The following is a 13,967-nucleotide window of genomic DNA, read 5'->3' as shown; positions in this document are numbered from 1 at the left end:
ATATTCAATGATCAAATGAGAAGTTCCACATTTTCCCATTATCAGCGCGGTATTCATTCGTGACCTAGCACCCCCCCCACCCCACCCACACCCCTAGAATGCTGCACTCCTATTGGCTACTGCATTAGTCATGTGATTCGACTTCATATAGGTAAGAAAAGGTGTTCACTATACTTTCAACTACCTAGTTTCAACTTCTTTTCGAGGTCCAGGTCTTCCTAGGAACCGCCACAGAGTTTGAATTTTGGCATTAAAGAAAGGTCACTTCGGCTTTCGCTACCAACATAAGAAAATTGTTGCAAACAAAGCTCTCCACCACTAACCTAAGCCTCCAGGCGCAACCTCTTCCTAGGGGTTGCTGGTAGAAGGACTCAGCCATCACTAGGCTGATAGAGAGAGGAAGGAGCCTACTTTATTTATTTGGGAGTAATTTATTTACAGATGGAGTATATATATCACAGAACACACGCTATGACGTGCCCCACAGCATACAGACGTGCAAACTACTCCTACATAACTCATGTATAACGCTCTACACACGCTCTTGCTAATTGTAAACAGCCAAAAATAACGCATTGCGTAGCCTACAGACATGCTAACCACTCAAATAATGCAATACATTTACATCCAGATAGCCAAACAACTCCTATATTGTCAAAATAATAATCCATCTAAAAGACTCTGCTTGCTAATCGTCAACTGTCTAAATCATCCACCAATCTTTATTTAAAGAATTAGAGGCAGCACCACCACCACCAAATGTATTCGCCACTGAGTCCATAGCCCAACTGACTTAGTTCATATCGATGCCACTAGAGGACGCTGTAGTGACGTCAGGTGATGATACAAGTACCGTAATCTAAGGTGGCGCCACCTAGTGGCTTCACCGCCAGCTCCAGACCCCAACTGGCTTAGTACAATCGTCGCCGCCAGAGGACGCAACTGTGACGCCAGTTGATGACGCAAGTACAGGTATCCATGATGGTGGCAAACAGTGTGTTCTCCACGAGGTCTAGTACTCAGTACCACCAGCAGAGGACGCTGTCGTCCGTTTCCTGATGTAAACCGAGATGGTTGGGGAAAATGGTGGCAAGATGACTAAGCCTGCTCTGGGCTGCTGGGGAGAGTAACGATTCACTGCACTCTATTCATTTTGAAACAACTTATTTAACGATAGACTATATGTATCACACTGCTACAAAAGATCCCCCCTGATGTGCATGGGGCCATGTTGCACAGCCCACAGACATGCAACCAACTCGTAGTTTCAGTACACAATAGCAACCTGCTCCTAAATAATTCTTCACACTGATGTGTACACACACTCACACTCCGTACTCGTAAACTGTCCAAATAGCGCATAGCACAGTCTACAGAGCCGCTCGTGAAATAATGCAATCAACGTGCCCAAGCACAGTCCACCACCCCCTGTCCAGTAGAGTACACGGGAGGCATCGATAAGTGACGCATCAGTCAGATGTCGAACCACGCAAAGGCCCCTGCTCAGCTTCCGCAAGCACGAGGTGGTGGCACCCCCATTCATACGTAACACCTGAGAAATTCCTATCCACTAGACACCGATGATGACGCGATCGCACGTACGGTAGATACGGCCGTCAGCTGTGAAAGCACTCACAGACCTCCATTTAGGACTGCTCACACCACAACAGCCGCGAACTGAGGCAGCCGCAGCTTGGGTCCCTGAGCCGGCATTATCGAACACTGGTGAATGTTGCGCGCCTCTATACAGACATGGTTATACTGTCATAGCATTCCAAAGCGCGTTCACGCCGGTCTCATATTCGAGGCATCTCCAGGCGCCCCTTGTCTTTACCATTGAAGGCAGAGCTTGTTGACACACACGTTCAACCGCACATACCCGCCCCAGCGTTACTGACACATCGCCATCTAAAACATACTCAATGTTATTCTTACGTCACATGCCATGGGGAAAAAAAATCAACCAAGTCCAGCTCTCCATAATTTTACAGTGCCCCAGACACTCTGTGGCCAAAATGGTACTGAAACATAGGATGACAGACTGAAGGCCGAAATACTAAATGTCTTTTTCCAAAGCTGTTTCACAGAGGAAGACTGCACTGTAGTTCCTTCTCTAGATTGTCGCACAGATGACAAAATGGTAGATATCAAAACAGACGACAGAGGGATAGAGAAACAATTAAAATCGATCAAAAGAGGAAAGGCCGCTGGACCTGATGGGATACCAGTTCGATTTTACACAGAGTACGCGAAGGAACTTGCCCCCTTCTTGCAGCGGTGTACTGTAGGTCTCTAGAAGAACGTAGCGTTCCAAAGGATTGGAGAAGGGCACAGGTCATCCCCGTTTTCAAGAAGGGACGTCGAACAGATGTGCAGAACTATACACCTATATCTCTAACATCGTTCAGTTGTAGAATTTTGGAACACGTATTATGTTCGAGTATAATGATTTTTCTGGAGACTAGAAATCTACTCTGTAGGAATCAGCACGGGTTTCGAAAAAGACGGTCGTGTGAAACCCAGCTCGCGCTATTCGTCCACGAGACTCAGAGGGCCATAGACACGGGTTCCCAGGTAGATGCCGTGTTTCTTGACTTCCGCAAGGCGTTCGATACAGTTCCCCACAGTCGTTTAATGAACAAAGTAAGAGCATATGGACTATCAGACCAATTGTGTGATTGCATTGAAGAGTTCCTAGATAACAGAACGCAGCATGTCATTCTCAATGGAGAGAAGTCTTCCGAAGTAAGAGTGATTTCAGGTGTGCTGCAGGGGAGTGTCGTAGGACCGTTGCTGTTCACAATATGTATAAATAACCTTGTGGATGACATCGGAAGTTCACTGAGGCTTTTTGCGGATGATGCTGTGGTATATCGAGAGGTTGTAACAATGCAAAATTGTACTGAAATGCAGGAGGATCTGCAGCTAATGACGCACGGTGCAGGGAATGGCAATTGAATCTCAATGTGGACAAGTGTAATGTGCTGCGAATACATAGAAAGAAAGATTCCTTATTATTTAGCTACAATATAGCAGGTCAGCAACTGTAAGCAGTTAATTCCATAAATTATTTGGGAGTACGCATTAGGAGTGATTTAAAATGGAATGATCATATAAAGTTGATCGTCGGTAAAGCAGATGCCAGACTGAGATTCATGGAAGAATCCTAAGGAAATGCAATCCGATAACAAAGGAAGTAGGTTACAGTACGCTTGTTCGCCCACTACTTGAATATTGCTCACCAGTGTGGGATCCGTACCAGATAGCGTCGATAGAAGAGATAGAGAAGATCCAACGGAGAGCAGTGCCCTTCGTTACAGGATCATTTAGTAATCGCGAAAGCGTTACGGAGATGATAGATAAACTCCAGTGGAAGACTCTGCAGGAGAGACGCTCAGTAGCTCGGTACGGGCTTTTGCTGAAGTTTCGAGAACATACCTTCACTGAGGAGTCGAGCAGTATATTGCTCCCTCCTACGTATATCTCGCGAAGAGACCGTGAGGATAAAAATCAGAGAGATTAGAGCCCACACACAGGCATACCGACAATCCTTATTTCCACGAAGAATACGAGACTGGAATGGAAGGGAGAACCGATAGAGGTACTCAAGGTAGGACCTACCCTCCGCCACACACCGTCAGGTGGCTTGAGGAGTATGGAGGTAGATGTAGATGTAGATGAAATAGTTAACGCTTAACTTCTTGTTGTCTCAGCTTGTATGCGCCATAATTCCTACCCTAAGTGAACCTTTTTACCAAAATATCGCTGAATCCAGTCTTCCTCCCGTACATAACGTGATAGCCTTCCTGCTCTCAACACACGCAAATGTTCTCACCGCTCCCATATCCCACCACAATCACTCGAGATTTCTCATTGGCTCTTATCAAATTTATCAGTCGAATTACTAACGCCATCGGTATCGAAGCACCATCCACCTTTTCTTTCTGGGCTTTCTGTCGTTACTTTGTACAGATTGCTAAATTGCACCAACAGTTCCCTCAATCTACACACCCCCAACCTGTTCTTTCTTTCTACACACGCTACACTCAGTGGTAATAAACTATTTTACACTGACTCCCATTTTGCACTGGCAACTAAACATCACAAAGTTGTCTACAGTCATCAAATACATATCATACTCTCAAGAATGTTGGAGCATCAAACCGATCTCCAACCAGGGAATACATCACCGTGTACCATCTCGATCTAGTAAACATGCAATTCATATCCCCCACCATACCAAATCATCCCCTTTACGTCAGCGAACCGAAGTCACTCTCAGAACTGATGTGCAAAGGCAGGCTCCTTTCCCATCAGCACAAACGCGTTACTCTTTCCACTTCCTTGCTCTCATTTCTACAGACATCTCCAGACTCGTCGATTACAAGAACACCCATATTTTCGCCATAATATTATACAATTTTCGCCGTACTTCTCGATATCAAGCAGACAGCAGTAGCCTCCCCATCGACAATGCAACATAATGCACAAGATACAGAGCGGAAACTATTTCTCTATGAACGCCAAACTTTAGCGAGGTGCAGCGTGCTGTAAACCATTGACTAACTAGAAACAAGTACAGTAAACTGATATTTGCACTCTCGAATACAGAAGTCGGTGATCTAACAGATTCCAAATAATCAATATTCTTTACAAACGAACCGGGGGCTTGCCCACGTCTAGAGAACAGGCAAACGTGTGTCCAACACACCACAATCGATCTTCCGTCAACTAAATAAAAGCACCAAATGTGCAGAAGCAGTCGACCGAACAATTTACATGGGAGTGAATAACGCTCCACCGCATGCAGGAAACAGAGCAAACGCTCCCCCAATGTGGAGGTGACTGGATGCAGTCGAGTATAGTGCTGTATTACGCCTCCCGATCAGTGCATTTGGGCTACGTGTTGGCAGCTGTTAAATTTACAGGCATTTTAGAGCCCAGAGCGAGCGGTTACGTCGTGATCGCACGGGCAGATCTGACATAAAATCGATATAATTGCGAAAAATGTCTAGGGAATAGATATAAATTGATCGAATATACACCGAAATGCGGGGAAATTGAGGAAGTACTTGTGTACGTTCTGGTTCGCGCCGAACAGTTTGTACAATGGGATCAAGTATGCGCCAACAAGAGGAATGCGAGGAAACGTTGACATCGAAACGAAGGGGAATCAGGGAGGTAGTCAATGTATTCCCGCTGAGTCAGTATTATACTGTATGTCTATTGAGGTATCAGTGATACACGCTAGTTGACTACTGTATTTGGTGCTTTTGAGTAGTACAGAGATCGTTTCACCTCTAAACTTACTTGCATCTGCGTTAAAGGATAACAGAGAGTGGAGGGGTTGATCGATTAAGAAAGAGCTGTAACGAGGTACGATTTAAAGGTTGACTGATTCATTCTAGAGAAGAAGTTGGTGCAGGCCAATTTTTTCAATTTTTTTTTACCATTGTCCTATCCGGATGCATGAGTCACGTGACATAGCCTACGTGTTCCATATGTGGTTTAAAGCAGTGTCTACTTGTGATAGTTAACGGTAAACCTCTCCATCATAAGAGGACTTCCATCTGATATGTGATGAAACTTGACACATTCCTCTAAACGAATTTTCATTTTTCCGATCCCCCTGCCGCATCTTGGGTGTAAAATCGAGACTTCAGGGTCACAACTAACTTAGCGGTAAGAGCTTGTGATGCGCTTGCATCCCTGTGTACACATTTGCCCAACTGATGTGCTGTTTACAGATTTAGTGACGGAATGAATTGTAATTTTCACACGTCGGACGCTGCTGCTATGGATTTATCTGTTTCCTCGTAGGATGTATCCCCCGCTACTAACTATAATTTTATATATAGGCCTGATGCAGGCATCGCATAATTTCTGAACCGTGATCGGATGTAAACAGTGGACACTGTACGTCTCCGCAAAGCTATATTGTGCTCGTATCCTGCAATGCAAATGTTTTACGATTCGATAAGATAGTTCAGAAACTGGGAAGAAGTGATGTGTGTCTGATAGGTCAGAAAAGTATGCGATCTAACATTATAGCCAGTTTTTAACTGCAGAACGTTGTAGTCTTAGGAGTGCGTGTGTTTATGTTCTCTCTCTTATGAATACCTTCCAGGTGCGGATCCTAGACTATAGACCAATACTTTAGAGTTAATAGCTTGGTTCATTTACGTAAAAATGTCGTCGAGCTCCATCCATCTGGAGCTCCATCGTGTATAAAAATCAGTCCTTTGATGTTCTTCTTAATTGTCTGCTATTATATGACCACACTTTGGAATCTGTTATAGTTCAATTCTTTTATCTTGGCGGTTCGCGCATGCCCGCCCAGACGCGGGAGATTGCTGCGTTGCCAGTTGCACGCGCCAAGAGAAGCAGCGCCACAGTATAGTTCGCAAGCCGGCCGAAGTGGCCGTGCGGTTAAAGGCGCTGCAGTCTGGAACCGCAAGACCGCTACGGTCGCAGGTTCGAATCCTGCCTCGGGCATGGATGTTTGTGATGTCCTTAGGTTAGTTAGGTTTAACTAGTTCTAAGTTCTAGGGGACTAATGACCTCAGCAGTTGAGTCCCATAGTGCTCAGAGCCATTTGAACCATTTGAATATAGTTCGCAAACTTACGTTTAGGGGGGAGCGCGCGGTTTATGATGTAAAGCCACCACGGCCGCATTAACCCTTTTGCTGCTACAGAGACGTGCTCTCCGCATTCCGCGATGTGCGCGATTTTGTCATCATTGCACTGCTCGCCTGTGCAGACACATGGTGTTTCGACTGCTTTGACACACTTTATCATTCGATTTCACATAAACTATTTGGCCCAAAAATTTGATTTTTACACATCTTCTTGACTGATACCTTCCCCCCATAAATGACTTAATTTTGTTTCGACGTTAAAGACAGTTATTGTGGACTATTAGATGTAGTAAACTGTTGTTGTTGTTGTGGTCTTCAGTCCCGAGACTGGTTTGATGCAGCTCTCCATGCTACTCTATCCTGTACGAGCTTCTTCATCTCCCAGTACCTACTGCAACCTACATCCTTCTGAATCTGCTTAGTGTATTCATCTCTTGGACTCCCTCTACGATTTTTACCCTCCACGCTGCCCTCCAATACTAAATTGGTGATCCCTTGATGCCTCAGAACATGTCCTACCAACCGATCCCTTCTTCTGGTCAAGTTGTGCCACAAACTTCTCTTCTCCCCAATCCTATTCAATACCTCCTCATTAGTTATGTGATCTACCCATCTAATCTTCAGCATTCTTCTGTAGCACCACATTTCGAAAGCTTCTATTCTCTTCCTGTCCAAACTATTAACCGTCCATGTTTCACTTCCATACATGGCTACACTCCATACAAATACTTTCAGAAATGACTTCCTGACACTTAAATCTATACTCGATGTTAACAAATTTCTCTTCTTCAGAAACGCTTTCCTTGCCATTGCCAGTCTACATTTTATATCCTCTCTACTTCGACCATCATCAGTTATTTTGCTCCCCAAATAGCAAAACTCCTTTACTACTTTAAGTGTCTCATTTCCTAATCTAATACCCTCAACATCACCCGACTTAATTCGACTACATTCCATTATCCTCGTTTTGGTTTTGTTGAAATTGAAATTTTGAAGAGTTTGCAGAGGTAAAAGTCCATAGCGTATACTTTCCGTATGGTCGATTTTAGTTGCCACCAGAAATTTCAAAAAATTACATTCAAACGAATAAAATTCATGAAGTAAGATACTTCGATGTTGTTTTTAAAATAAAGAAAATATTTAGCATCGATCAAGGTTTTGAACTCTGAGCCTTTCGCTTAGCAACCATACACTTTAACCACTACACTACCGTAGCTCGTCATTCAATATTTCTCCCGGAGGGCTTTAAAATATCACACAAAATACCAACAAACACTGTTGGTATGATTATGAATTACTCACGTTTCGTCGCAGTACAATAGGAAATAAACAATTACCGCTGTTCTTTATTGCGATAAAGCAGTTAGTGAGAATGATACAAACACCTTTCCTTGGTATCGCCTGAATTAGGAGGCTTATTGCTCGCATGGTTTAATTAATTAATAGAATATGAACAACTGGTATAAAGAATGCTTTTTTCAAACTTTCTATAAAAGAAAGTCTGCTATCAAGGTAGTGCTTTTGTTCAATTACTTTATTTATGACTGAACGTTTCTAAAAAAGACACTCGTTCGTGTTCTGCACTGCAGTCGAGCTCTGGCAACGTCGTTCTCTGTTCATTGGTTGACTGTGTTTTGTGACGTCAGATGCGCAGAACGAACCTAAACTCGGCCGCCGTCATAAATGACGCGCACTTTAGTATACATCGATCATGGGTGCTAAGCTCCTCGACATGGTCGCATCTCGAGAAATCTTGTGCACTTGGACGGGTTAGTCATTCATGAGACGTGGAGTGTAGAGGTCTGCTTTTGGTCGGTTGCAGATTAATTCACTAACTGTGCTGCTGGGCTGTTTGATCAATGACAGTGTGAGGATGATCTTTTACTGTTAGGGCGCGTTTATGCTGCCAACTCGCTGCTCGCCGGCATGATGATGAATCAAACCCACGGAATCCTACCGCCCCATTTAGCGCGCACCATCGCAGCTCGCGCCGCTCGCTGCTCGCTACTCGCTACTCGCCACGATCCTCGCCAGGCGATGCTATCAAGCTGGTTTGTGTTTCGCGCTACGACCATCGCCGCACGGCCTGAAACTTGTACTGTGATTGGCTGTTTCAAGGTCAGTCTAGCAGAGCGCTGTTTGACTGCTTGTTGCGCACGTGGTACTTTCGTGTCCCATCGCGCACAATATTGTTCGTTGGATGCAGTTTCTGTACAGGCCACAAACAATGAGTGAGTGAAGATTTGAAGCAAATGATTATTTCAGCCGTTTTTGAACGGAACGCCATCTGGGACCAGAGGCATGCAGATCATCACAACCGTTTCATACTGGATAAACTGTGGAAATAAGTTGCAATAAAATGTGGAACACGTAAGTTGCATTTCAGTTTAATTTCATTACACAATACTTTCTTCATTAAACGAACACTGACACAGATTAATTATTTATGTAAAACATAAGCAGCATATTGTTTGTTGCATTAAACAATATTTTATTCATTAAAGAAACGCTTAAACAGATTCCTTATCTCGATAGCTTCAGCAGGAGCTGCATTGTTTCTTCTTGATGGCTGAACTCCAGTAAGTACGTCTCTGTACTCCACATTGTTCAGTACATTCTCTTTGTCCACAATCACATTATGTAAAACGCAAACAGCTTTCACAATCAGTTCTGCAGTCTCTACTTTCAATTGGTTTGTTTAGTAATCGCCACTTTGCAGCCACAATTCCAAAGACACATTCAACAGTTTTTCTAGTTCGTGAAAAAACTTTGTCGAACTTTTCGTTCGAGCAATCAAGATTTCTCCTGGCAAAAGGTTTCATCAGGTGTCTGAGAAGGGGGTACGCTTCATCTCCAAGACTAAGGGGGCTTTAACAGCAGTACCTGGTAGAAAGTCGTCTTCAGGAATGTGAAGCACACCTTTCACAATTTATCGTACAAAACAGACATCCTGAAAGTGCCTCCGTCACTTTGTTTTCCAAATGCTCCAACTTCAATAAAAGTAAATTTACAGTCTGCATCACACACAGCCTGCAGAACTATTGAAAAGTATTTTTTATACTTGAAAAACAGAACCAGACCATTTAGGGCTTACAGTTCGTATATGCTTCGCATCAATAGAACCTAGACAATTTGCAAACCCCCACTTCTTGTAAAACATTTCAGCTATTTGTCTAAATTCTTCTTTCGTTGGTGGCTTTTTATGCAATGGTTGTAGTGTTTGCCACCACACTGATAAAACCTGTTTTAGAATTTGAGAAACAGTAGTTATTCCTACCCTAAACTCTCCTGCTACGCTTGCATTCGAATTCCGTGTTGCCAAGAACCTGAAATTAAAAAAAAAAAAAAAAAGGTGTGTTACCTTCCACTGTGTGTTTATGTAACTACATTGTGCACTTGCAAAATGGTGGGAATTTAAGGAGATGGGACCTGGATAAATTGAAAGAACCAGAGGTTGTACAGAGTTTCAAGGAGAGTAAAAGGGAGCAACTGACAGGAATGGGGGAAAGAAATACAGTAGAAGAAGAATGGGTAGCTTTGAGGGATGAAGTAGTGAAGGCAGCAGAGGATAAAGTAGGTAAAAAGACGAGGGCTGCTAGAAATCCTTGGGTAAAAGAAGAAATATTGAACTTAATTGATGAAAGGAGAAAACATAAAAATGCAGTAAATGAAGCAGGCAAAAAGGAATACAAACGTCTCAAAAATCTGATCGACAGGAAGTGCAAAATGGCTAAGCAGGGATGGCTAGAGGACAAATGTAAGGATGTAGAGGCTTGTCTCGGCAGGGGTAAGATAGATACTGCCTACAGGAAAATTAAAGAGACCTTTGGAGAAAATAGAACCACTTGCATGAATATCAAGAGCTCAGATGGAAACCCAGTTCTAAGCAAAGAAGGGAAAGCAGAAAGGTGGAAGGAGTATATAGAGGGTCTATACAAGGGTCACGTACTTGAAGACAATATTATGGAAATGGAAGAGGATGTAGATGAAGATGAAATGGGAGATATGATACTGCCTGAAGACTTTGACAGAGCACTGAAAGACCTGAGTCGAAACAAGGCCCCGGGAGTAGACAACATTCCATTAGAACTACTGACAGCCTTGGGAGAGCCAGTCCTGACAAAACTCTACCATCTGATGAGCAAGATATATGAGGCAGGCGAAATACCCTCAGACTTCAAGAAGAATATAATAATTCCAATCCCAAAGAAAGCAGGTGTTGACAGATGTGAAAATTACCGAACTATCAGTTTAATAAGTCATGGCTGCAAAATACTAACTCGATTTATTTACAGACGAATGGAAAAACTAGTAGAAGCCGACCTCGGGGAGGATCAGTTTGGATTCCGTAGAAATATTGGAACACGTGAGGCAATACTGACCTTACGACTTATCTTAGAAGCTAGATTAAGGAAAGGCAAACCTACATTTCTAGCATTTGTAGACTTAGAGAAAGCTTTTGACAATGTTGACTGGAATACTCTCTTTCAAATTCTGAAGGTGGCAGGAGTAAAATACAGGGAGCGAAAGGCTATTTACAATTTTTACAGAAAGCAGATGGCAGTTATAAGAATCGAGGGACACGAAAGGGAAGCAGTGGTTGGGAAGGGAGTGAGACAGGGTTGTAGCCTCTCCCCAATGTAATTGAATGTGTATATTGAGCAAGCAGTGAAGGAAACAAAAGAAAAATTCGGAATATGTATTAAAATCCATAGAGAAGAAATAAAAACTTTGAGGTTTGCCAATGACATTGTAATTCTGTCAGAGACAGGAAAGGACTTGGAAGAGCAGTTGAACGTAATGGATAGTGTCTTGAAAGGAGGATATAAGATGAACATCAACAAAAGCAAAACGAGGATAATGGAATGTAGTCGAATTAAGTCAGGTGATGCTGAGGGAATTAGAGTAGGAAATGAGACACTTAAAGTAGTAAAGGAGTTTTGCTATTTGGGGAGCAAAATAACTGATGATGGTCGAATTAGAGAGGATATAAAATGTAGACAGGCAATGGCAAGGAAATCGTTTCTGAAGAAGAGAAATTTGTTAACATCGAGTATAGATTTAAGTGTCAGGAAGTCGTTTCTGAAAGTATTTGTATGGAGTGTAGCCATGTATGGAAGTGAAACATGGACGATAACTAGTTTGGACGAGAAGAGAATAGGAGCTTTCAAAATGTGGTGCTACAGAAGAATGCTGAAGATTATATGGGTAGATCACATAACTAATGGGGAGGTATTGAATAGGATTGGGGGGAAGAGAAATTTGTGGCACAAATTGACAAGAAGAAGAGATCGGTTGGTAGGACATGCTCTGAGGCATCAAGGGATCACCGATTTAGTATTGGAGGGCAGCATGAAGGGTAAAAATCGTAGAGGGAGACCAAGAGATGAATACACTAAGCAGATTCAAGAGGATGTAGATTGCAGTAGGTACTGGGAGAGGAAGAAGCTTGCACAGGATAGAGTAGCATGGAGAGCTGCATCAAACCAGTCTCAGGACTGAAGACCACAACAACAACAACAACAACATTGTGTACTTAATGCAATTGGTTATTCTTTAATGTTTGTGCAAAGATATTTTTCCTCTTATTTCAGCAGTCTGCGATGTTAAGAAAAAATGAAAAAGTCTTCGAGAGCAGTTCAAAGAAAGGCTGAACACACTTCCCAGACACGCCTCAGGCGGTGCTGCTCACACGGCTTCAGTACAGTGGCCGTATTTCGAGGCTACGATGTTCTTACGAGATAATTTTGAATCTAGAGCGACTAGTTGGAATTTGGATCCCGTGGAAACCAGCGATACGACTGAACACAACAGCGAGTATAGTTCTCATCTTTAGCACCACCACTTTCACCAGTGCCTTCTGATCGCGCTGAGAAACCACCAAACTCTACACCTGCTGAACGTAGGGCCTATAGGAAGAGACCACGACCTGTAGACCCAATTGCAATTCAGTTGATAGAAATTGAAAAAGAGAAGTTGCGTATGCGCAAAGAAAAAGAGCCGCTGTTATCAGAAAAAAAAACGCTGAAGATGTAGTAGCTTTCTTCGTGGCTCTTCTTCCTCACGTGAGACGCATGACTCCTTCCGACAAAATGTCGTTCAGAATAGATGTGCAGAAACTAGTCATAGAAAGAGTATACGGATTTTCAGATCGAAGTTACAGAGGATACGATGAAGCTTCGCAACGGTATATACATATTCATCCATCTACTTCAAATATTAGCACCGAGAATGGATCCATCGGATTTGCACCGGGAACAGCACTTAGTAACCAACATTGCACAGTTAATGGTGGACAAACATCAAGCCCAGGTGAGAAAATAACTGGTGGTACAGGCGACGATCGCCCAGGTCAAGCGGAAGTAAGTTTTGTGATTGTCACGGACCCGCATTACAACCGAGCTTAAAAAGGGGACTAAATAAACCTTGTCACGTCATAAAGCACTTTTGAAATGTAGGTAGAATTGCTTAAAATAAAATAAAACTATCAGAAATGTATTTATTATTGTTTTTATTTGTAGCTATCGTGTCAGTCTTTCGTATCCCTTAATTCAAAATCATGCAAAAGAAAAATATTTTATAGGATTTGTCATTAGTAATTAGGTGTAATATTTTTTAAAGTTACAGTTACATCTAAGTTATAAATTTTACTATTAGGACAACCCTAAGCAGATGGCAGATGTAGTACATAAAGTAGACATAAATGAAATCTGGCGAATATTACCTGAGAGTGAGTACCAGGCGCTACTCCACAGATATTGCATTAACAATGTTGGGCTGTATCTTCATCTGTTTAGCTGTTCCCGGTTCGATGAGATTTAGGATGTACTGGAAAGTTTCTTGCGACATTCGTAAATGGCTGAAAAATCTATCTGGATAGTTTTTGATCTGTTGGTAATACTTGTGAAAGTATCCGTATTGACGACGTTCAGCATTCAAAGGGTGCACTCCGTACTTCCTCTTCCTTCTCCTTTCCAACGACCACATTTTTGTAGCGAACGAATCACTGTCACTGTCGTCAGACGATGTGGAGAACACGTTTTACGCTTGACGCCACTTTCCTGTAATGTAATGGCTGAAGGATGGACACACACGGCGAGCACCGAGGTGCCTGCAGCGAGAAGGCAGCCTAAGACGGCGAGAATGCTCTGGGACTCCCATACGCTGAGAGATAGATCGTAAATTAAGCAATATGCTCGAGGTGATAGAAATATGTAGAGCGCTGTCTCCTATACTATGATGATTTATATGTTCAAGAATTAAGAGTTAATGGATGTACTGCTCAGTCATCTATCGATGTTTGCAATGATACTTGCAACTTAGAGAGG

This window comes from Schistocerca nitens, chromosome 12 (genome assembly GCF_023898315.1).
Source record: "Schistocerca nitens isolate TAMUIC-IGC-003100 chromosome 12, iqSchNite1.1, whole genome shotgun sequence".
Classification (NCBI taxonomy): Eukaryota; Metazoa; Arthropoda; class Insecta; order Orthoptera; family Acrididae; genus Schistocerca; species Schistocerca nitens.
Note: the sequence above shows the minus strand (reverse complement) of the source record.